Here is a 21620-nt window from a genome sequence, read left to right as displayed (position 1 = left end):
CTGAGGGGGGTTGGTGGGTAGAGCGGTGATGCAGCGGTTGGAAGCACTGCACCGTGAAACCCAGTTCGATTTCTGACCATGGCTAACAATAGTGGTCACAGATGTTTAAACCCGGTGCTGGAACAAGCCTCCACCAAGATGCACTGACCAGCAGATTAGAGAATGGTCAAACAACCCCCCATACATTCCACGGCGTAGTAGAAAGGCCTTCATCCAGCAGTGGAACGACAAAGGGCTGTATAATTATTTAACGTATATGTTGTATTGCGATGAGTTTAGGTTACCCCTGCAGCCACAAGAGGCTGCTACATTGAACATAATGTTTTTTTATAATCGATTTCTGAACTGCCTCTTTATGACACATCCATAATTGAATCTCAACACATTGAGAGATTGGGATTTTTCACTGTACATAACTTGACTGAAACTATAAAAACATTTCGTAAAGCCTGTCACAGGCTTGAGATAAACTTCACCAAGTCTAGCCCTATATTAGGCCCCTGCAAAGACCCGATGTAAGCCAAAATGCTGACCCTTCTTTTTATTTTAATTTCACGCCAGAGCACAGGTAAATCTACCTCAAAATATAATCGAGTTCCTTTCCATCGTGGGTCAAGCGCTTCCACAATTCAGAGTTAAAAGCAATCCTCCATTTGTCGTGAGTTTTTCCATAAAGTGACACTGTTTATTGCATGCCTAAGAAACCCATCAAATTAAAATAGTGTCAGTCTGAGGGCAATTTTTTTTCTGTCAAATTATATTTAGCAGCTCGAAAGAAAGGCTGAGTGGTTTTTTTTGTAGCTTATATATCTCAACCACCGATCATTGAGATCAGCAATACATTCGTGGGTGGTGGTGGCAGTTATGGAAAATACTCTGGGCTCAAAATTTATTTTTTCAGTCGACAGTCTGGTAAAATTAATAAATAACTATCACGATTTAGCGACGAAATCGGACACAGGCCAATAAAACACACATTAACTTGGCCATGCAGGGCTGTAAACCAAAGGCCAGCCAGTCGGCAGGGAAGCTTAGCTGCAAACATGACAAAGATTGCAGTGCTATGCAAGGGTTTGCATTTATATAAAAAAAAATGTAATTATGGTTTTCGAGCACAGGCTCAAAATACGCCAAATAGCCAGCAACGAAACAGTACTATCCAAGGTGTAATATACGCGAGTTAACATTCTTCCTGAATAGCGGAAGGTTATAGGAAATGAGACTATGGCAGGGAATTCCCAAGTCGGGCCAGTGAGCGGAAAGAAATAGGAAGTGGAGGCGTGGTTGTGACCTGCATCATGGTGGTGGTGGTGGTTGAACGCAGTGCGGATGAGACGAAACAGACAGCCTCTTCGACCGAGTTGCCAACGTGCGTGGAAGGAATCGACGCGTGAACTCCGCGCGAACGTCAACCACGGCGGTGGTCGCGGAAGAGTGACAAGAAGGCGACGGGCCACCAGTGAGCGAGTGGATGGAACGAATCGGCGAGTGCTGCATTATAAATCGACCTCTTTCGCTTAACGTAGAATGAACGAGGTGGGAGCTGAGTGCGCCACAGCCACCGCCGCCGCAGACATAACAACGATATTCCGATGTTGGCTGCGTGTGTGGGGATCCGCGCAGCAGCGAGATGCTTCTGGGACAAGAGCAATGGAGGGTACAAGCTCGCTTGGACGTGTGGGCTATTTCAAAGGGGCCAGGACGGGCCGCGGGATACAGGCGCGCAAAACAACGCGGAGCAGCCGTGGAAAACACGCGAAAACTAATCCGATTCCTTTGAACCCTCGGGTCGAAAGAAATCATAGAACAAAGGTGGGTGGATACTTTGAGGGTATGTTTACACCCTGAAGACCAGCTCCAATTCGCCTCAACAAGTTCAACCCGAGCAACGCCTGCAACAGGTCAGGTTTGCAATTCAATAGACGGCATGTATTGCTTCTGTGAAATCAGAAAGTAGATAATTGCTGCCAGATTCCTGTGAATAGGCGATAGTGGAGTGGTGTGAGCATCAGAAGCGAGACTACTGCTGGTTTAACTCTTCCCTTTCATAGCTTTGTGGTGACGATCAAAAACTAAATAAGATTCGTTAAGGGTGTAAACAATGCCCCCTATCTGTCGACAATCTCTAAATAATGACTTGCGTCGTAATGGAGAATATAAGTAACAAACATTTTTTAAAACCAGAAGATGACTCCGACCACATATCCGTCTGGTCTGCGAAGCATTTCTTTTCACAACTTATCAGCCGCACAGCCTTCGGGAGGAGTGAATAATTTTAGCAGCATTGTTTCAAGACAAGCAAACGATGGACCAGTTCCAACGCAGTCAGTTTTGTCTGCGGAGACGAATATTGCGATGGAGAGATATCGACGGTCTATTTATTTTAGTCTGTTGATTCCCATCGAATATTGCGATGAATATTGTGGTGAATATGAGCACTGTGGCGGATACTGTGAAGGAAACGGATTGACCGTCTGTTTATTCTGATCTGTTGATTCACATCGATTATATTAAGACGCACGATATAATCCTTAGAATCCCGTGTGTGAGAATAGAATTGATAAAGGTGTGTTATATGCAACGGGTTCACATAGATCCTTGCGGCCACTGGAAGGCCACTGTTTACCACAATGTAAAACAAAAACTAACAATTTGCATTTTTAATACAATCGTAACGACTCATCGAATCGTGACTCTCTATATCTCTGCGATTGATAACGTGTGATTGCAGAAACAATACCGGTGGGAATGTGGTGCTTCAACGATGCAGCTTGGCAGATGGAAATTCGAAACGTTGATGACAGTTAATACAAATTGTTTCAAAAAAAGTAAACACGCGACCTCATCCCCTGTGCCTCTTCTCTATTGCCAAGTCTTTTCTTTCCCCTGGCCCATCCACTGCTTCCCGTCCCTCCCCTACCCTCTCGTGATCCCTCAACACTTTCTATCGCTGTCACTCATTTCGCAATCCTTGCACGCCCCCTGCCACCAAAATCATTCTGCTGTCACCTTTTTTTGTAAACGACCCCAAGCGCCTTGAAGTGAAGGCGCTCTCTAAATTATACAATTAGATTGGATTAAAAGGTGAAGCTCAAATGAGTGTTTTTTTTCCCAGTGCACAGGCTTTTACAGACAACAAATGGCCCAAAATTGCGCACGGTTCGGAAATTGGCTCCGTTCAATCCGACGAAGTGGACTTTGCCAACACCAATGCGTGTGAGGAGCTCAAAAGCTGAGACAAGCCATCTTTGTGCTCTAGCACTCATAAATCAGAATCCTTCGGCAGTCCTTTTACAACCTCCGGGGTCAATAGAATGGAGGAGAGGTTAGGAGAGAGGCTCTTAAAATAGACCAGCTAGAAAATTGTCTCCACTGTAGAAACCATCAGTGTCATCGTTTTATTTACAGCTGTACTTATTACTGTATTATCGCTGGCCGCATGGCTGTTGTTGTGACCTCGTAGTCATCATCAGGCCCTGTCTCTTATTGTCATCATCATGCTATTAACGATTAATTACCTATTGATAATCACCCACCAACGCTGGTAGAAATTAATTATTTAATTGTCACCATTAATAAACGTGCATCATCATCCCCATAATCATCACCCATTATCACCATCGCGAACAGCAATTCATTAAGGTCATTCGTGTAACGAGCATCAACATCGTCCTCATCACCGTCGGCATCATCGCCGCTGTGTCACTCAAGAGGCGCTGGCGCAGGGCTGAAGTTCAAAGGTCAAAGATTATCATCGAGGGGGCCGGCGGCTCTCCGAATGAATAATCGTCAATTGCCACCAACTTGCGACGTTGATAACGTCTTCAAGCGGAGGGTGTTAATGAAACAGCCATCGCCGGCACGAGCAACAGCTGTGCCAGTGATGTGTGCCTAAAGACACGTTACCGTACAACACGAGGCACCGTCGTAACAGCATGTACGTTTAACTTATTTCGCACCGTACGTAGCGAACCATGCTAATTATTGAAGGTGCGGGCGGGGGGGGACAACAAACCGAACGCAAAAATCCAAAGTCCGGCCACTTTCCCGCGAAATCCTGCACGGCTACAATTAGTCACCGTCGTTGAAGGTGTATTCAAGTCGGTTTTGAAGTCGTCAGCGTTTCAACGCTAAACGTCCTCTGGGCCGCCACCCCATCCTTATCGCGGAATGGACCCCCCCCCCCCCCTCGGCAAACCCCGTCTAAATTACAGGGAGCGCGGGGGGGGGGGGCTGTGAATCCCATCTCGCCCCCCTCCCCCGCTCCTTCCGCCACCCTTGGGTAAATTACCGCTGATCGCAAAAGCTTTTAAAGCAGCCACGTTGTCACGACATTTGAATGTCGCGCATTGAGATGGCGCGAAAGCCGATGCTTTTGCCGAGGGGTTTAAAGGGAACGTAGCGGACGATTCAAAGGCGGGGTCACGAGGGGCCGTGCGGATTATTTTTTTTTCGAATCGCCTGCCCGGTTCTGATCCAGAACCGTCAGGGACAGTGGCCACATTCTCACAATCCACAGCTCCGCAAGGCGGAATCGGCGGCTCGCGAGGAGAGCGCATCGGTGGTATCCACGAACCCCATCGGAGTGCGAGCGGGCCGAGGGATGGCGAGAGCAGCTATGGCAAGCCGTTCTAATCGGAAGGAAGAACGTTCCAGACAGCCGCAGTAGCGCATCTGAAAGCGGGCGTGGCACGTCCGTGCCAACGATTGAGCGGCTCTTCCGCTATCACGCGTGGTGTTCGTCTAGGTGCTCCGGTTATCCCTCCACGTGAAAAAATAAACACTCATTACAGGAAGAATTGACCAAACATCATTATGTGAGACCCCACCAAGAGGGGAGGAAAAAAACAGTGTCTCATTGAGGCTTATTCTGGATAAAGTAAAGGATTATTATTATGATCAGTCGGAGATGTGCTTCTTTAAAGTCCACAGTCGCGCGGTGTTTTAATATGAAATTATTATCTTCTCAGACTTTGGTCTGCATGTAAAAGCGGACGTAATAAGGCAGGCAACTTACATAAGCAATGCAGCAAGGGCGTGAGATTTCTTTATCTACCCTTTACAGGCACAAATGGGAAAATGAAAGGCGCGCTTTAATAAAAAAAACTGTGCGAAGAGACCTCTTCTGCATGCAGAATTATTTTATTGTCCTCCCATTGCGGCCTAAAATTACGGCATGGTAGTAACCGTTCCAGATGAATAATTCCAGATAAAATTTTACTTTCAAACGTATTGATGAAAGATACCCGTTTCAAACACCAAAGCGTCTATTAAAATAATGCTCACTCTGGTCTTTTGTGATAAATAATGTTTAATTTTCTGAAAGCCCTCATTGGCTCAAACCGTAAGCCCGAAAAAAAATTATCATGGCTGCGTTATGATTGCTGTGCATGGGTTTTACTTTTTCGTTCGCGAGTTGGAGATGGATTAAACTCGGATAATGACAGCAGATGAAAGAGATGTGATTTTTGCTCGAAATTCCGACGTAAATGGTGACCGAGTGGGGACTTTTCCATGGCGTAGGCGTGTCAATGTGCCATCAACCTCCGAGAAAAAGACCTTCAGCGGGGCCTTTGAAAGATCACGACCGGGCAGTACTCCAATAAGGTCTTTCTTGGATGTACATTCAAGAGACAGAGTACATTTGTACAGGTCAACTTGTACCCTTACTTTCCACGCGAGTAATTTAAATGGTACGTGTGTCACCTCTCGCAGTTGTCCTCTGAGATGTTTAAATGCCCACATCCCTTTGGCAAGGACCAGCCCGTTGCACCGTATGATCACTGCTGCATTCCCACAAAGTGGTGGAGCCCCACCAAGTTGCTCGGCCTCATTTTGTTCACCGGAGATGGATGATGACGTCGCTGAGGACGATGTCCTTGTAAACATGACCACTGTGCCCTGTGCTGTGAGTATATAAATGCGCTGCATAGATATAATATATATTTGTATTAATCATTTCAATAGCAGGCACAGACTGGCGTTCATTATTTTGCTCATCGATACAGCCATCTCTGACACTGGTGCATTTATTCCATTATAGGACTGCGACACGGAGATGGGATTTCAGAACAAGCTTCAAATTACACTCATCTGAACGCATTGAGCAATGTCATTCCTAAAGTGTCCCCCATACAGCCTTTAACCGACTGTTGGGGCAAGTGCTGTTCGCGAGCACCTTTGAAGGCCGGCCTGGCATACGAGAGAGATAGTGTGGCCAGCACCGAACCTGACCACCTTTGTCTCCCCAATGCTGATGTTTTACGCACCACACCAGGTACTCATTTATGGCCGAGTCGACCTAGGGGAACACCAGGACTGGTTATAGGTGGTGGTGGGTTATCAACCTCGGTTCGCCGAGTTCATAGCAGAGTGTGCAAACCACTACACGACTTGCCCCCCGATTATACCGCAGGGCGCGGTGCTGGCCACCCACCCCCTCGTGTGCCGTGCCGGCCTTCAAAGGTGCGCGCTAACAGCACTTGCCCCAACAGTCCGTTCGAGGCTATTCAGGGGTGGGGGAGAGGGGGGAGGGGGAACTTAATCTTGGTCTCCGCTTACGCACGAGCACACGCGTCAATTAATTTTTTCATATGCGCGTCTGCGACGTCCGCTCATTCATCCGCTCGCGGGTGCAAGGGCGCCGCCTCATTTCCCGAGTCGAAACTAATGAGAAGAAAAAACATCGGTCAAAGTGTGTTCTGTGGCCATGTTAATGGGACATGCACCTTGATGTGCTCGCGTGAGGACGAAATTCATTCACTCCTCGCCGTTTGAGACGAGGATTCGCCTCGGACGTTCGATCGGATCAGCCGCAACACGGGGACCAAAAGTCTAACCCGTCGCAAGCAAAGACGGTCATCGCATCGCGCGCTTTTAGATGCGCTTCTGCGGCCGTCTGGAAGGCTCTTCCTTCCGATTAGAACGGCTTGCCACAGCTGCTATAATATATAACGTTGGATTTCGTGACCAGTTGTTTCGCCGGCGTCGTATCGTGGGGTGAGAGAAGGCATCCGTCAAGGATTCTTGCCGAACTAACGCGTTGTAAGGTCGTGGTCATTACACACAACGTAATTGCCACAAATGAACCACAACACCCTCTCTGATCTCGTCAAGGAGCATACATCACCACGCAAACCCCAGTCACCCTCGCAGTGGCTTTCGGCTAGCCACCGAACAAAGACGGTCACCGCATCGTGCACTTTCAGATGCACTTCCGTGGCCGTCTGGAACTCACTTCCTTTCCAATTATTCGGAAGCTACCGGAGCTATGCACTTTTAAATCGAGATTGAAAACGCATTTCTTTATAACTGCTTTTTTGGGTTTAGTTTGTTGTCCTTCCCCCCCCCCCCACACCTCGAATCAGCACGGTTGGCAACGTACGCTGCGAAACATGTTCAACATATATGCAAATCGCACATGTCAGCCTAATACAGGATCCGAGGTGAAGGTGGATAATTGAAAAGGTCGGATATGTGAACCCCTATTCACTTGGTTAAATGAATAAACTTGGAACGTGATAGATAAGACACCGTGTCCACAAATAGGGAACCTGACCAAAACCAACTCACAAACTGCACAAACAGGAGAGAAAACACTTCACTGTGCAGCACGGCACTTAAGTAAGCGAATATAAACGAGGTTATAAGTAACTCTCTGTACATGAAAAGGTCCAATATGTCAACGTTTGCGGAAAGAGACGGGTTTCACCACCGTGCACAATTACTGCACCTGTATGTGGCCGATTTAAACTGTCCAGGGCGGATAAGCGACAGCGAGACATGCGACGTTGTACCGTACCAACAGCAGTGGTCGTTTAGAAGAAACTGGCCACTACCATGTGAATAGGGAACTTCAGTCTCTGGCTCAGGGGCTGCCAATGGAAAGGGAGCGCCACTTCAGCAGGGCACCACGGTGGCTAGGAGATGTTAACTACCTCGCTTGGTGTGCAGGAGGTCGTGGGTTCGATCGCGACCCTGACGCCTGCTCTATATTTGAAGTCTGCGTGTTCTCCCCGTGGTCGCGTGGATTTTTCTCCGGGTCCTCCGGTGTTTCCCTCCGCATTTAGAAACATGCGTTTTAAAGTATTTGGCTGCTGTACATATCACCATGATACTAATAAAAAATAGTAATAGTTTAGTGAAATAGTAATATGCACGAAACAGAGGCAGGTTGCAGAAAGAACGGGAATGGAGGGGATGAACAGGAGCCATCCAGTGGAATGAGACTGTGAGAGAAGTCTTCGAAGGATCTATCGGCTATAGCCCCAGGAAGACCCGAGGGCAGATGGCTGGTTGGGGCTGTAAGTGCAGTGCTTAGAGAAGGAGTGCCTCCAATAATAACAGCAGACCCAATGCCAGACGGTCAGATGAAAACTAAGAAAGCAGACTTTGGGGGTCGGGTGTTAACTGTGGAACATTTGTAGGATCTGGTAGCAGTTGGGGAGCATTGATGCAAAGTGGCGATACCAACGGCATTAGCCGTGCTGACCTCATGATGTCGATCCTGACCTTTGATATTGATTGGTATACAACCGTCAGTCAAATTGGCGTCCTGCTCAAACAATCACTAAACAAATTAAACTATTTTATTATTTTACAAGGTAAAGGCCCACTGAGCTATGTAGCTCTTTTTCAGAAGTGACCTGGCCACCAATTATAGCTCAGCGAGGTGGCATCTCACGTGTAAATCTATAGCATCCAAATGCTCTCAAAGCATATTTCTAAATGTGGAGGAAAAAACCAGAGGACCTGGAGAAAAATCCGCACGACCACGGGGAAAACAAGCAAATTCCAAATATACAGCAGGCGTCAAGGGTCGGGATCGAACCCACGACCTCCTGTATACCAGGCGAGATAGTTAACATCTCGGCACCGTGGCAGCCGTGTCCCATCCATAGGAAAAACCATCTGAGGTGATGGCATTTTTCTCCTCACGTTGCGTTCCCAACTTCCAAGTTGTTTCTACCCCATCTTCACATGAAATTCATAACCTCAACTCACATGCAAAACCAATTTTTTTTTTTTTACTCCAGGGATGTCTGAGACCGGCGAATTCGATAAATATTGTGGCAGGTACAGTCCCAAGGATACAGAATTAGTGGCAGTGAATCCGTTGGCATGAATCATGGAAATAATTGGAGTGACTGTTATACAGCGAACCAGCAATGGTTACAAGTCTAAACATTCTGAACAGAAAAGACAAAAAAAGAAGATTCAATACCCAAAATACAGCAGTTCAGGAACTTTAAATCAAAGCGCATAACAATCGACAACAACCCTAATCCATAAATATATTGAACGGTTATTCAATGTGCGACAACACAATGACAAATTAATAATGTATGGCCATTTGTCAATGCACTGCTGGATTAACGCCTCACCATTCTGTGTCAGTTACTTCACCACGATGATCAGTCTGAGTTGGTGAGGGATGGGACCAGATGTCATTCAACACTTACGTTAGCCACGAAGGGCAATCAAACTCAAGTAGCCAGGTTTATACCGCTATGCACTTGCTAATGCCCTCATCGCAATGAGTAATGGGTTATAAAATGTGATAAAAAATCATCTGTGGTATTTGTGTGTGTATTTAATGGCGAGCAACCCATCTCATTAGGCCATGTATTATTGCTTTTGTATTCACATTTATGAGCATTTGACGAAATAAGTATTACGAGTGGGTGATACAATAGCCAGCCCTTAATGGAATGACAAACACGTTTCAAGCCTACGGACGTCATCATGTGCATTCTATCAAATTCCCGAGTGTCACAGACGTCATGATTTTTTAAATATTCAATTAAATTCCCCGCATATTTTTCAGCCTGTCGACCAAATTGGAAAGAAATAACTTCCATCTGGTGTTTGGAGGTTTCATATACCGAGCTGGGCGGCGGTGGCTGTGCGCGTGGGGCGCCTGCAAGCCAGCACCGCGAGGGTAGCGAGGGATGGTGGATCAGACAAAGGGCAAAACGTTGCGAGACTCGCTTCCCGTGGCCACCGAGGTGCCACATAACCCTGGCTCGCCATTCAGAATGCGGTAGAGAAAAGTGTGCACTGGTATCCATCTGTGCCTTCTGTATGGGGATAGGGTGTTGCCCCCTCGCATGTGTGGGGGTTTTCTCCGGTTGTTCCGGTTTCTTCCCATGTCCATAATAAACACTCATCGCTAATCGGTTGAAAGAATCGTTAATATGCAAGAGAACTGCAGAGCAATCGTCAGCAACGGCGGTTCACAGCCTCGCAGTCTTCCCGCGTTGTCCGTTGGTTCCGCAGCGATTGAGATGCATTTTGTGTGAACGACACAAGCATACGATTCATCATTTGGAATTAAAACAAATCAGGCACAGGGGAGAAAAAAAGAGCACACGCAGAAGGTCGTGGGTTCGTTCCTGACCCTGACGCCTGAATGTTTGGAGTTTGCATGTTATCTCCCCATGGTCGCGTGGATTTTTCTCTGGGTCCTCCGGTTTTTCCACAAATATTTAGAAATGTGCGTTTAAGCGTATTTGGCTGCCATAAATTTCCACGTGATAAGCCACTTCGTTGAGCTATCACTTGTGACCGGTTCGTTTGTGAAAAAGAGCTGTATATAGCTCAGTGGGCCTTACATGGTAAAATAAACATTGTTTATATTTTTTTATTTTATACTTTATAGTCACGAGCTATGAAGCGAGGCCCATTGGCCGCAACCTCACCTATTACGTGTTTTCCTTGAAGGGAAGTGTTATCGACGAACGTGTTGAAACAAAAAGAAAGCTGCACAAAAGGAGCAGAAAAGCGACCGTTCAATCGTTGCGTCACGAGGGCGCTCACACGCGCGTGTCTGCAAAAGGCCTCGAGTGCTACCAGCCGCCAGCCGGCCCTGGCATGTGAATTAAGCCTCTTAGAACACACTCGGTAAGAAGGTCGCGGCCGTTAAAAGGACACAGGGCGTCCCCCCCGGCTGCAAGTATGTGCCCTCTGACCCGGAACAATGCCCGCTCCTCACAATGGCCATTGTGAGGCGAGCACCACAGAAGAGCACGGATTTTTTTTTACTTCTTCTTTCGACCGCGATAGAATTTGAGACATTTCTGTCACGAAAACAGTTTCTGCTAAGACGTTAAGAGGCGAACGGGGTTGAGGGTGGGGGGGATTGCCGGCTTGGGTATTGGTGTCGAGTTGGTGGAGAATTGGGGGAGGTGGGGGGTGGGTGGTGAGGTAGTGAAGGTTGAATGCTACCACCTAAAAAAAAAAGAGCCTTTCAGGAATAAAAAAAACTGCAGACGTCTGTGACTTGTGGCATTAAAGACCGCGCCTCGCAGGTCACGGCAGCTTTGTGGGGAGAAGCTTTGCGGCACGCAACGTCTCACAATGCGGGGTTGCGGACGTTCAAACGATCCCATGCACACAACGCGTCGAGTTGCTCGCGCACGCAAACTTGCCCACCAGTGCCGGCTGGTGCATTATGCACAGGTCCTCACAGGTACGTGGGACCCGCGGTGTCCTTTGTCACACGCGGTGGAAAACATGAAGAAAAAAACGATTTATGGGTGTAAAAAACTTTGAAAGCACGTTTTAAAAAAGAGTTTCCTTTCGGAGGATCGTTCGTTACTGCCGAACATTGTTTTATGCACGGTGGATATTCCACATTCCTATGGCTGGGAGGGGAGGGGGGCGTTCGCGTGGATTTTTTTCTACGGTTTTTCATTGCGCATTTAGTAACATGCGTTCAGATTTTATTATTATTATTTGGCTGCTATACATTTCCACATGATGAGCCACTTCGTTGAGATATTATCTGTGGCAAGGTCGCTTCCGAAAAATAAGCTAATAGCTCAGTAGGCTTTTCCTGGTAAGATAAAAAAAATAGTTTCGTTTTATTTGTAATTTTTTTCAGGCGATTTGCTTTCCTTTCCTAAACTTCGCACTCCTGTCGTGTTTTTATATTGTTTGTTCTGATATTGTTCTGACCCCGTGCCCCTACTGAACGTCTGTAAAAAAAATTGCTTCACAGAGCTCATCGGATTCCTCCAGTGCAGATAAATATCCCGGCGATTCTGATCGTACCCACAGGACGCAACAGCCGTTGAACCCTGGAAGGATGATGACCGATGATGGGATGATGAGCCAACTGCCAACCAGGATTTGAACCCTCAGCCCTTGCGATCGCGAGCAGCTCCAACTTCCACTGGGGCACCGGGGGGCCACGGTCGCTCCGCAATCAGGGGTTGCATAAAAACGTCTTCCTTCAGAGAAAATGCGCTTTTGCCCTTCATGGCCTGACAGGGAGGCATGGGCATGTTCTGCAGCTGCTAGCCCCATCTGCCACCAAGCCCTTGCGGTCGCCTGAAAATGAATGCTTCACTGGAAGCCACGCAGGGTTGATGGATTTTGAGAGGGCGGGGAGGGAAGGAAGGGCGGGGGGTGGGGTGGAGAAAGAAAGACTGCCTGGAAATGATGCACAGAGCGCCACCGCCACCAGCACTCAAGGTGCTCCGTCAACGTGGGATGACCGAGCGTATTAGGGCACCGTGAACTCAATTAACGTGTTGGTGGTAACTTACCGCCGACGTCAGGATTTGCTGATACTTCCCACCGATTCGTTCGCTGAAATTGGTGGAAAACCTTCCCTGTCAGCACGTGAAAATTAAACGACTTGCGTAAGATTTGGCTTTGTAAAATCTCCGCGTGTTGTCCGGCACGTTGTCCGACGTTTCGCTCCCAGCATGTGAAGCACGATGATAGCACGTTCCAACACTCCCCATGACCGACACGGAGTGGGGGGGGCCTTCATCAGGCAGTAGAAAAACAGAGGGCTGTAGCTTGTCCTTGTAATTTTTGCAATGCACTGTACATCGCGATGTATATCCTCGCAGTCGCTCTCACTCTGCGCTTGAGGGATGCCCGAAATGCTACGGGGTGGTCCACGACACGTAGCCGAAGGTTTTCTCGGCAAAGCGAAGCACGCTGTGTTTCGATTGTCCCTTCCTTCAACAACAACAACACGATCAGGAACGTCGGCTGTTCTCCCTCCACTGGTTGCTGTAGGTCCAGTGTTGATGCAAAGGCCAATGTTCTCTTGCCATCATTGCTCATGAGCCTGCGAATGCATGTGCTCTAAACTTTTACAGTCCATCACTCCCCCTTTGCACAATCCACTGCAGCTATCGCAATTGTCCATGTGATCCCTGCATAAATTCGGGACTTCATGAGCTTAGGATTGCTGTGTTTGTGCACGTGTATGCTTGCACGTGTGCGTGGGTGTGTGCGATTCTGTGTGTGCGCGCGCACGTGCGAGTGTGCATGGGCGAGTCAGTCACACCCATAACATGTGGATCTGTCCCGTGACCTGCCAGCGAGCCTTCGACACGTCACAACGATTTAAAAGTACACCTTGCCTGGAACGCGTGCACCATCATCTAGTCAAAGTGGCAAGATGTTAACTACCTCGCCAGGAATACCGGAGTGCGTGGGCTCGATCCCGATCCTGACACCTGTATATTTGCAGTTTGCGTGTTCTCCCCGTGGTCGTGTGGATTTTCTCCGGGCCCTCCGGTTTTTCCCTCCACATCTAAGAACATGTGTCGTTTCGAGTAATTGGCTGCGAAACATTTCCACGTGAGGATAAGCCACTTTGTTGAGCTATCATTTGTGGCCACGTCGCTTCTGAGAAATATCTGTATAGCACATTGGGCCTTACAATGGCAATCGTTGTTGTTGAACTGCGTGGGTTTAGCGCACGTTGTGGAGAGTGGTGGAGTAAACGGTTAGCGCACTACACTACGAAAACCAACGCCCTGGGTTTAATTGCCGGCCAATGCTATCATCAGTAGAGAGTGATATCTGAAGTGGTCCTGAGCCTCACCTAGGTGGACTCAGCCTTAAACGAGTACCTGTTGGAGTATGTCACCATCACCATGTTGTCCACACCACCCCCCTTCTGCGCCATACCGACCTTCATAGGTTTGATCCCAAGAGTTTGTAGACTACACTGGGGATCTGTGTCGCATGGGTGGGTTCATTGTCGTGCGGACGTGTGTGAGCATATTCACACGTGGATGTGTGTGCCTACATGATTGCAATTTTGATTGGGCACCGCAGGACAATACCATAGCAATGAGCCCAAATGAAAATTAATTTTAAAACAAGCCTGATCTGGGACTGACCCAGATCAACTCGACCTGAAATGAGTATCTGAAACAGTGTGGTCAAATATCAGTATTTTGAAGACAGAAACAAGCGGGCAATGAATGCACGACTCTGGTTCTAACACCCTCAATCGGTGCCGTGTTTCCAACTCAACGTGTGCTCGCTAATAGCACCACATGCCCCAACAGTCGGCGAGGCTAACTCGGGTGACTTTTTTTTTCGTCATTTGAATACCACTTTGTTATTTATTTTGAAGGCGATTTAGCTGCAAAATTCCTTGAGTTCTAGGGAGAGGGGCGGCAGTCGTCAAAAAGTTAAACTAAGCCCCCATGTGTTATGACAGGTGGCCAGCACACTCCTCACTGTGCCTGTGTAATTTGCAAACACCGTGACAAATATTTGAAGCCAGGGAAGATAATGTAATAGAATTTAAAACGTTACTTTTTTTTTACTGCAATTTTTTTGCATTTATGTGTATATTGTTATTTTATCGACCGTAGTAGCAACGTGTTTAAATTCCCCAAAATTTTAATTATTCGCATAATACAAAGATTTGTTGGTGCAGGAAATCATGATAAATATATGTTTTTATATATTTCCAAAAAATGATGGATTGGATAATTTACATATCTAAATATACACGGCCTATGACCCAACCATCCCGGAATGCGCCCGATCCCAGCAGAACCTTGGAAGTTAAGCAGGTGGGTTGAAAGCCTGGATACTTGATGGGCAAACCACCACCAAGCACAGAAAAGAAGTTCAGCAATAGGCGTTGTTGGCAGTTGGAGGCCAAAGTGGCAAAAATCACTGTCCTCTGTACCAGAGGTCGCAAACGGGTTTTGATTCCTTACCCGTACCCGGCCGCACCAGAGTCGCAAATAGGTACCCGTACCCGGCTGGGTATGGGTACCCGTTCCCTACCCGTACCCTACCCGAAATGAGTGACAAATAATGACTCACCAGTGACTCACGGCCTACCCGTACCCGGCCGCACCAGGGTCGCAAACGGCTACCCGTACCCGTACCCGACCGGGTACGGGTAGCCGGGTATCGGGTAGGGTACGGGTATCGGGTACCCGGTTGCGACCTCTGCTCTGTACCCTCCGCACCTTGACCAGCTGGTACTGGCCAACATGGAACCTTCACTGCCTGCATTTGGGTGCCAAGGCCCTCATCCAGCAGCGGAGCGATGAAGGGGTTGTATATTTACACACGCGAAACAAACAGCTGCTGTGCGGGCTGTCACAGCAAACTTTGTTTGCGAGGACCTATTGAGAGCAGCAGCAGCTCACTGCTCGCAAAACACACGCAAACGCAATTATACGTACGCATAATAAGTGCACAGGAATCCTCCCGGAGTGCACAAAAAATAGTATTTGTTGTCTTTTATGAGATTTCCATACTTTTACTCTAAAATCCTTCAAATTCCTCAAGATTTGAGTGCGTTTTTTTTATTGCCAACTGTTAAACACTTCACGTGGCCGCCTTTGCCGTAGAATTTCGCATAGCTTGGCACGGGACAATAAATCCTAAAATTAAACCAACTGTGTGACGGGGAAAATGTGTTCCGAGATTCCACTAAAAACCGAGAGATTTTCGCAGTCAGGGACCAAAGCCCCAAGGCAAACATCATTATAGAATTCTTAAGAAGAAGAAAAAACTGGCGGGAGATTTTTTTTTTTTAAAAGAAAACATCATATTTAATTGTTGAACTTTGACAAAAATGGAAGTGGATTTTTGCTTCAAAGCGAATCTGTCGGGCCGGTGATTTTCACCCGAGGATTTTTTTCTGCAATCCTCGTGGTTTTCGAAGCCGAATTCCAAACGTTACAGGTATGACCCCTGGAGTCAGTAGTTCATGCACACAGAAGCTGCACAATCGCTCCCCCCAACCAACCACCCCCGCCACCGCCTCTCTCTCCATCTCTGGTTTTCCCCTTCTCAAAATGTTCATCGAATTTCAACTCGATGCTTACAAAACCACAACTGGGTTAAAATCCAAAAACAACGATTTTTTTTTTTGCTGGAGAGAAACGGCCACCATCGAGACAACAACAACAGTTATCTTATACATTTATACGGCCAACAATTTGTCCGTCCGTTCATCTATTATCGCTCCACCTCGAGATTGGCTGCAAGGAGGTTAACTTGGCTAAACCTTCGTTACCACGTCGCCGATGGCAATGCCCATACACCGCAATCAATAAGTGGCGACCGACACAAAATTACTTGGCTGGAAATTCAGCAATGAAAACGGATTCATCTCCATCAAGGTTAGACATGCACCGTTGTTATTTTAAACGGTTTCTGGGCAATCAGGGTTGGACGTGGTGCTCTCCGAGGGGGAGAGGGAGACAAGGACGAGGAGGACAAGACGCTAGTGCTGACTCGCCCGTACTGAACATCGGTAACAAAAAAGAGCTTCATAGCCCATGGGATTCCTCCAGTCGCAATAAACATTTGGATTCTGAAAGATTCTGAAGGATCATTATGGCGTTAAAATAGCCACGACGAGTTAGCAGGTTTGATAGCGGTGGCCGATGAGGTGGCTGCGAGAGACTGAACTGTAAAGTGCCACCAATAAAGTGCGGTATGCACACAAGTGCGGGCAGAGTTACAGGCCATATTGAAGTTGTATCATGACATTAGAAAGAGAGGGGAGGGGTGGAAGTCACACCAATGGAACATCACACATTGATGCCCCCAACTTTGCGAACTGATCACGCGACAGACGAGCTACGTAGTTGATCGTGCTGGCAGCGGTGCAAAAACAAACAAACAGCTCGACACATTCACGTCTATTTCCATTTTGAGGCAGCGTTACTGACGAACGCTTCGAGTCTTTTGATACTAGAGACCAGCTGAGGACTTAAAAAAACAGTTTGGCTGTCAAGCGACAAACATTACTCTCAGCGGCAGACTGGGCAGGGGGGAGAGCGCTGCCCCCCTAACTGTGTGGACGGAGGTCAATTGAAGCGATCTCAGGAGGCAGTTCCGTGATGTCCGCTTCCGCGGGCCATTTTTCAATCACAGAGGGCAGCACCGCTCTGTGAGAGATCCCAGTGGATTCTCCGTCTCATGGCGCGACGCCGAGAGCAAAGTACGGGTGACACGGGGGGGGGGGGGATGCGTGTGTTTTATCGTGGACAACTGTAGAGGGAAAGCCAGAATACGAGCAGTTGTGAGGATCGGAGTTATGAAAATCTCGACTGTAGCATATTGCCTTTGATGCCGAGGATGCGACGGAGCAACAACAAAAAGGCACTATCAAGCGTGAGATTGCGCACGCATTAGTTCCAGCATTTTTGTAAAGGTCTTTTAAAAACAAGGCCTCCCATTTAAATGTGTGCGCACGTCGTGACAAGCGGTGGAGGTTATCGCTCCCGCTTATGTGGTATGTAGGGTTTGCCGAGAAACATTTGATTTACATTGCATCAAAGGTTTTTACGCTGTAAATAACGGCGTAATATTCCAGGCTGACTTTAATTTAGAATAGATGGATAATATTTACATGCACGCGAGGTCATTTTTACTCCAGCCCGGTGATGGTTAGGGCACTTGGAAACCTGCAATTGGAAAGTTGCGAGTTCAAATCCCAGCCGGGTGCCGACTCAGCCCGTTTTCTCTATGGCCAACAAAATGAGTACGACCTTAGTGTAAAGCCGAGAGTGGTTGTCCTCTCCAAAAAAACTCTTTGCGTATTGCACAGCATTGTGAAGAACACATCGGGTGTAGGCAACTTGCTCCATTTAACTTTCATTGGCTAGAAAGGTCGGGATCAACTTTTACAATTAAGCCACAAATGCCGCTTGTGGCACCACGCACGCGACCATCACCCCCCCCCCCCTCCTGGCTAGAGCAATTTCACGGCCGATACTCAACCTTCAACGTCCGCTCTGAGTTCCATCACCAGCATCATGATCGTCGCCACCACCACCCATGCGGCTTCATCTCCCTCTTAGTCGCAGCCCCGTGGATGCCACACCACAAGTGCCCGTCGCGCGGAAACTTGCCCTCCTCCACTCTCGACACGCAACCCCCACTCACATCAAGCCTACCCCCTTGTTACCCAAACTTTCTTTACAAATTCTACTCCAGACGAAGGCAACTCCGTTGAGAATGCTAAAGGGCGGTGGGAGACAAGGCCTGGGTACAGCCTGCTCGCTTGGCTGCCCCCTCTTTTTCTACCCAAAGGCTCAGCAGTGTGCGTAAGGAATTGCCTTGAATTTTCTTTTCTTTTTTTACTCCATTAAATACATTCGCCAATGTTCACCACATCCATCTGACAGTCAAAAGAACTCTTAATAACATTGGGAGGGGGGTGGCGGAGGGGGAAGGAAGCTCAGTCCCATTGAGCAAACAACTAAGTATTGAGGTGTCAATTTGAAGACGCTAAATGTGGTATTTTTCAGCTCAACTTTAGCATTTTCACTTGAATGAAGCCATTAAAAGTTTTCAAGAGGTTGTGAATTATCATGAAAAGCTCACGGACACGCAGGGAAATGGATTTTTTCGTCACAAAACAACCTTGAGAAAATTGAATGGAAAAAAATACCCCATGCTATTATCATTCTGTACATTTTGTGCAGGTAATAAAATGCAATTTACAGCACTTTGTCAATCCGCCGTTGGATGAAGGCCTCCTCCCAAAGATGTTACCGGTCATGGGGCTTGTATGACCATACTTCATCATGCCAGTCAGTGCGGGCTGATGAAGGCGACGGAGGGGGGGGGTACAGGGAGACTCATTCAGACGTCATTGATGTTAGCCGCGGCTGGGAGTCAAACGCAGATCTCGAAGAGTCCACCGGGGCATTGCTTACATGCGTCAACTTTGAGCAAAACAGGTCCGCGAATGTTTGCTCCAACAACGGGCCCCCATTTCATGTATGGGTGAAATAACCGTGGACAATCATCAATAATCATGAAATATAACTAAACCTCTTAAATAAACGCCTCATTTGCGCCTAATGTTTGAGCAATTTTACAGTGAACGGCAAGATGCAATGAAAAGCAAACTTGCCACATCAAAGCAAAACAATCTTCAGTGTTGCACCGAGGGACAATATTAATAGAATTATAAATGCACAGTTACTGTTATGAAAATCTCCAACTCCGCAGTGGTCGCTCCGAGATGGGAGCAATGAGATCACGTCGCGCAGAGGAAATGGGATTGGATCGTGACATCGCGGGACGGCGAGGGAGGTCTTCATCCAGCAGCGCAACGACCGTGACTCCCGATGATTGTACTACGCATAGATTGCTTACTGACGCATGTGATGAGCTTTTGTTTTTGTTAAGCGTACCTCTTGGCTGAACAGTGCAAAGGTGAACAAGACTCTCCCATGTTGGAACCAACCATTGACCTTTGAGTCAAGTCTATTTTACATCCCTTAAAAAATGAAATTCGCTGACCTTTGACATTCGAGGAAGATTTGTTTTTTTGTTCATGACATTGCATGGAGTTCACCAATTTCAATGATTACAACAAAGCATGTTGTGGCTCCACTGCATGGTATGCATGTGGACATTTTTTTTCGCACAGTACGTAGCCAACCGCGGTAAATCGGAGGCACGAGCTTAATCGTAATTAAGTCCAGGAGTGAATTAACAAGTCTTCTAAATTAGCTACTTAGTGGCCATTTCTCACCAGGTCTGTGGACATTTGATGAACCATTACAATGCAGGGTCAAGATTTGATTTTTTTTTTTAATCACGATTATTTTACGTCGTGCGCATTGCGCTGCCTCGAGGGGCTGTGGGGGGTTACGCGATTCTAAACTAAACTACGAATTAAAATATATTTTATTTGACCAGGTAAGGCCCACCGAGCTATACAGCTCTCTTTCAGAAGTGACCTGGCCACAAACGATAGCTCAACGAAGTGACTTATCATCACGTGGAAATTTACAGCAGCCAAATACTCTTAAACGACACGTGTTCCAAAATGTGGAGAGAAAAACCGGAGGACCCGGAGAAAAATCCACTCGATGATCAATATACAGCAGGCGTCAGGGTCGCACACGGTTCTAGAAGACGTATTGCGAACGTAAGAATCGACTCATCGATCGACTCCACCGCTGACATTTTTTTGACAACTTGCGCGAGGACTTCTCCCGAGCGTCGAGGGAAGAAAGAGAAACAAACCTTCTCTATGTTCGGGGCCGGATGCGAGGAGGAGGAGGAGGGGGGGGGTAGTGGCGCGCGTGTGAAAGAAAAAAACGTTAAAATAAAAGCGGGGCAGTTTTCGACGCTCAAATTGTAACGGTTGGGTGAGAGACCGACCTTGAGAAGCCGTGGTCACCACCGCGATGGGAGGTGGCGCATTGCCACTCTCGGCCCCAGACCGGCGGTCCCGAGCGCCCCAGCTCTCCCGACTCAGGCCGACTGCAAAACAACGACACAACGGCACATGCCACGCGAAGAGTAAAACCCGTTAACAACAACAACAAAAAGAAACACAAACAAGATAGCTTGGAAATCCAGTCCGTTAAGTGAGCGGCCGGCAGAACTTCAAGCTGGCAGCAGTTGTCGCTCTCTTTTGGGTCGCCTCAACTGCAGAGCGAGGCCCTGCCTGCTACGAGTTCCACCCAATGGTGGGCGGCGATGGGTAAATTGACACGACGTTGCCACCGGGAGTCAATAGCTGCGAGGTCAGGTGATAAACGTTCAGGACCTACTGTCGTCAATCCACCACTGGACGAAGGCCTCACCCCCCCCCCCCATGCCGTTGTCGGTCACGGGGGGCCTGATTGACCATACTTCCTCATTCTGGTCCGTTTGGGTTGATTGAGTAGGAAGGGTGAGGGGGGGTTGGTTCAGGACTGGTTCAAAGATTGCTCGCGACTGATATTAGCCGTGGCTAGCTTTATAGGGTTGGACCGATTACATACCAGGATACATTTTTGTAATGCTTTCCTCGGCATCAATTAGTAATAAGACGAACTCCAGGGCAAATTCTCGAAATGATCGTGAACACAGTATTATGTAAACATTTACAACAACAACAAAGATAAAGGTGCAGCCGTGCAATTTCTTGCTATTGTCACCGCTGGCAGAAGGGCGACCACGAGTGAGGGGGCTCTCTAGAGATCCCCCCCACCACCGCCATGCCCCAAGAGTCTATTTCACTGTCTCTTGCCCACAATGAAGTGGGACGACTACCCACACTTTAACCCACCGCATGTTGTGACCTGCTTGATCGGCCAAGTCTGCGTTAACCACGCGTACTTGTGGTGAACATGCAAACAAAACAAGCTCTGATAATTATATATGGCAGTCTTTGAAACTGATTTGTCTACACCAGACAGCCTTCTTTAGGACCTAGTCTCACCAGTGTCAGACCAGGGAACGCCTTTTGGCTTGCAAAATGTTTCTATTTGGTGTTCGAACATCATAACACCTCCTGTTTTATTGCCAGAAAAGGTTTAAAACCTATTTTTATTTTTTCATACTTTGATACTGGCAAAAAAAGGTTCTTA

The 21620-nt window shown here is 47.5% G+C and overlaps 1 long non-coding RNA gene across 1 annotated transcript in view; it reads right to left on the bottom strand.

The window, feature by feature from the left end:
• Positions 1–21620, bottom strand: part of LOC144732163 (uncharacterized) — a 199263-nt gene that overhangs the window by 75578 nt on the left and 102065 nt on the right. The window contains exon 3 of the long non-coding RNA XR_013588156.1: positions 20425–20526. This is a non-coding gene — a long non-coding RNA (uncharacterized LOC144732163). The remainder of the gene's footprint in view (positions 1–20424; positions 20527–21620) is intronic.

The sequence above is a fragment of the Lampetra planeri genome, chromosome 41 (assembly GCF_965212315.1).
Source record: "Lampetra planeri chromosome 41, kcLamPlan1.2.h2, whole genome shotgun sequence".
NCBI classification, from domain to species: Eukaryota; Metazoa; Chordata; class Hyperoartia; order Petromyzontiformes; family Petromyzontidae; genus Lampetra; species Lampetra planeri.
This window is presented reverse-complemented; position numbering and strand designations above follow the sequence as displayed.